The 4399-nt window shown below is 39.0% G+C and overlaps 1 protein-coding gene across 4 annotated transcripts in view; it reads left to right on the top strand.

The window, feature by feature from the left end:
• Positions 1–4399, top strand: part of Strbp (spermatid perinuclear RNA binding protein) — a 158585-nt gene that overhangs the window by 49968 nt on the left and 104218 nt on the right. The gene's annotated exons all lie outside the window — the stretch shown is intronic.

Below are 4399 nucleotides of genomic sequence, written 5' to 3'. Positions count from 1 at the left end.
AGAGGCAAAGGCAGGTGGATCTCTAGGCCAGCCCGTTCCAGGCATTAAATCTTCAGTATTTAGTTTTTTATTTGATGTGAGGAGTGGATGGAAGCGTAAGATGATTTCTCTTGGTCTTCTGACTTCTGATTTTGAATTGGAATATCAGCCAAAATAAGAGATTTAGGAGAGGGCTGGAGAGGTAGCTCAGCAGTTATTAGCATTTTTTTTGGGGGGGGGACCTCAGGTTTGGTTTCCAGCACCTTTTGACTTTTCTGCTCTGTACCTGTACTTGGTTCATGTGAACATAGCTGGAAACACGTTATCAGTGTACATAGACAACCATATTTTCAAATTCATTTGTTTTTGAGACAGGGTTTCTCTGTGTAGTCTTGGCTGTTAAGGAACTTGATTCACATTTCCACCTGCCTCTGCCTCTCAAGATCTTGGATAAAGATGTGCACCAGCAATGGCCTGCTTCAAATTTTTGACCTTAAAAAACTCATGTGGGTCATTAATGCTGCTAGGCAAGCATTGCTTAGTCCACTTACTCTACTCCTAGATAGTTGTTGGGTTACAAGATTCTTTTTCTCTCCATTTTACAATATAGACCAGATTGTATAGCTCATGGTGACCTTGAGTTTAAAATTATCTTGTCCTTCTGTTGTCTATGAGAAAAAGCTATGCATCACAAGGGACTTGTTTTTCTTTTTCTTTTTTTTTTTAAACCCATAACACCTTCACTTCCATTCAGCTGATAACCTTGCTCCCTACTTCTCTAAAGGTAATGAAGCATTATGTACCTATGCATTTTTGCCCTCAATTTTCTTTTTTTTTAAGATTTATTTATTTATTTATTTGTTTATTTATTTATTTAACTTTCTGCCTCCATGTATACCCACACGCCAGAGGAGGGCGCCAGGTCTCATTACAGATGGTTTGGAGCCACCATGTGGTTGCTGGGAATTGAAATCAGGACCTCTGGAAGAGCAGGCAATGCTCTTAACCTCTGAGCCATCTCTCCAGCCCCAAAATTTTCTCACTTTTTTTTTTTTAGATTTTTATTTATTATGTATACAACATTCTGCCTCTATGTGTGCCCGCATGCCAGAAGAGGGCGCCAGATCTCATTACAGATGGCTGTGAGCCACCATGTGGTTGCTGGAAATTAAACTCAGAACCTCTGGAAGAGCAGCCAGTGCTCTTAACCACTGAGCCATCTCTCCAGCCCCTCTTTTTTTAAATTTTTTTTTATTAATTATTTGGGAATTTTACATCATGAGCCCTGTTATGCTCACTTCCTAGTCTTTCTGTCTTTACCTCTTTCCCCCGTGACTGCCTCCCCTCTGCAAAAAGCAACCCCCCCCCCCAAAACAAGTCCATTTTGTGTGGGCTATATGTTCATCAGAGCATGGTCAAATTCCTAGTGGCCAGCCCTGCAAGGGAGGATGAGTCTTTCTCCATCTGCATTTGTTCCAGAAACCATCAGCTAAGGAGACCATTAGGTGGCCTGAGCAGACATTAACATTACTTCAGGCCACAATCCCTATCACAGGCCTCTGAATGGGCTTGGGTATAATCAGGCCTCAGACATCAAACACAGCCCTTGGCTGTATCACCACCACTGACCCATTCATGGCTCTCAGTGACTGCATGGATCATGAGCCTCAACATGGTCTCAGGAGGTTACCACAGACCATTCACCTCAGCATGGCTCCTGAGGCCGCAAAGCCTGAGGACATCAATGAGGCAGAATCTTAGGCTTCATTGTGGCCTGAGACAACAGCATGGGCTACCAGCACCTACATGACCTCAGGTGGTGTTGTGGACCAAGGTCCTTTGAGAAGGTCTAAACCTTATTTCTGGACTCCATCATTGCCCAGAGTCAGGGGAGTCCTGAGGCCCGGCCACAGGTTTGGGGGTTGAATCTGTTTTTGTTTAATGTTCTTGTACTAAATTTAAGGGGAAAAAGATTAGTTCTTGCTTATAATTCCTTGGTGGTAAAGTTCATTATGGCGGGGAAGATAGTGCACAGATGCTGGCAGGTCTCATTGCATCCATACTCAGGAAGCAGAGTGAACAGAAGTGAGACCTGGCTGTAAGTGAGATCAGGCTGTGAGACCAGGCCTGCTTCTAGAACCTTCCCAAGCAGAGGCTTCAGCTGGGGACCAAGTGTTCAAATGTGATCTTAGGAAGGACATTTTGTAGTCAAACCATAGTGGTTTTCAAGGTCATTGATACTGTACCATGCCCTTTGTTATTTTTTTGGTCAGGTAATACTCCGTTATATGGACATGCTACATTTTGCTTACTTGGTCATCAGTTGATCAACATTAGATTTGTTTCCATATTATGGCTATTATGAAAAAAAAATCCACATTTATTTACTTATTTGTTTGTTTTTTTTGTTTATTTATTTTTGAGGCAGTGTTTCTTTTTGTAGCCCTGGCTGTTTAGGAACTCACTCTGGTAGACCAGGCTGGCACCGAACTCAAGAGATCTACCACCTGGTATATTTTAAAAATGCTTATGGGTGTATTCTTAGCAATCGAATTGCTCAGTCATGTAAATTATATTTGATGTTTTGAAGAACTGGCAAGCTGTTTTCCAAAAAACATTTGCCTGGTTTTATAGTCCCAGTGGCAATGTATGCCTAGTTCAGATTTTTGCCATCATATTCTCAAGCCAGTTTGTATCAGGCTTTTTCTGCTTTTCAACTTAAAGTGCCCTTGACAAGGTCATGAGTAGCACCAGTATGCCTATAGTAGTCTCTTTTCAGTCTTTGGTTTGATGCCAAAACAGCGTTTGGTGGTTGAGTACTCTTAATACTTCCTTTAAGTACTCTTGGCTTTCTGTTTTGTCTACCGTCTCTTTTGTCTTCTTTCCTACCCCAATTTTTATTACCAAGTCCTTGTCAGTTTCTTTTTCCTTTGTTGTTTCTCACTTATTTTATTTTAAAACTCTGAGAGTCTATTGAGGACCTCATCTAGATTGCTTTGTCTTCAAGTACCATCTTCAAATACTGCTTTTATCCTGGCTTATAAATTAATAATTTCTAGCTGAGATATCTGTTTGGAGAATACATTTATTCAAAGTCATCTAATTTATTCAAAGGCACTTAATTCCACTAAGTCTTCGCCTTTTGAAATTTAAAAGTTAAACTTGCTAGTTTAAAAGGGTAAGTATGTAATGGACACACACACAAAATTGAAAAAAAAATAGTGTTTTCTCTTTACTTTGGAAGTTTTTAAGGTTGTTTTTCTTTTTGTTCAACAAGGCTGCTCTTGAATTCAGAGATCCTTCTGCTTCTGCCTCCAGAGTGCTGGAATTAAAAGCATGTGCCACCACCACCCGGCTTCTTTTACTTTTTTTTTCTTAAAGATTGATTTATTCATTATATATACAGTGTTCTGTCTGCAGTTTGCATGCATGCCAGAAGGGGCCATCAGATGGATATGAGCTGCCGTGCTGGGAATTGCAGTCAGTACCTCTGAGCTCTTCTTAACTAATGCATCTAACCTATGAGCTCTATAGACCCAACATTTTTCTGAAAATTACAATCTAGTATCTTTGGCTAATAGATTATTAGTTGATAATATTTATCCTTTAAAATTATGAAAGCATATAGATGATGAAGTAATTTATTATCTTCTCAATTTATAGCCTCTTTTAATTGTATAATTACATATTTAATATTTAACAGAAAAAATATTAGGCTTATAAATAATGTTAAAACTTAATATTTATTTGAAGCCAGGAGTCTTTAACCCCAGCACTCAGGAGACAGAGACAGGTGAATCTCTGTGAGTTCAAGGGCAGTCTGGTCTACAAAGTGAGTTCCAGGAGGGCTCCTAAGCTACACAAAGAAACTCTGTTTCAAAAAAAAAAAAATGAAAAACAAAAAACCTTAATTTTGGTTTGAAATTTCTTTGAATTTATTCAGATATATAGCAGCTTCTTTATGCCTTTTGATTTTTGTCTGGATTCCTGAGGCTCCCCACCCCTCTGGGTTTTTTTCTGTTTGGCATTTTTGAGACAGTCTCATGTAACCCAGGTAGACCTACTAGATAGGTAGTTGGTTGATAATGATCTTCTGTTTCTCCTGCCCCAACACAAGAATGATACCACATCAAGCTGCATTCCTTTTCTTTTTTATTTACAATAATAATTTATGTGTATATGTATCCCTGCTTGTTTGTATATGGACATTTACATTTTAAATAATAATTTATGTGTATATGAATGCCTGCTTATTTGTATATGGACCACATGTGCTCAGGTACCCGTGGAGGCCAAAAGTTAGATCTTCTGGAATCAGAGTTGTAGGCAGTTGTGAGCTGTGTGAGCGCTGGGAAGTGAATTCATATCCCCTGTAATATTAGCAAGAACTTTTTTTTTTTTTTTTTTTTTTTTTTTAAAG

Source organism: Alexandromys fortis, unplaced genomic scaffold (assembly GCF_014885135.2).
Source record: "Alexandromys fortis isolate MF-2015 unplaced genomic scaffold, M_Fortis_MF-2015_v1.1 scaffold_228, whole genome shotgun sequence".
Taxonomy (NCBI): Eukaryota; Metazoa; Chordata; class Mammalia; order Rodentia; family Cricetidae; genus Alexandromys; species Alexandromys fortis.
This window is presented reverse-complemented; position numbering and strand designations above follow the sequence as displayed.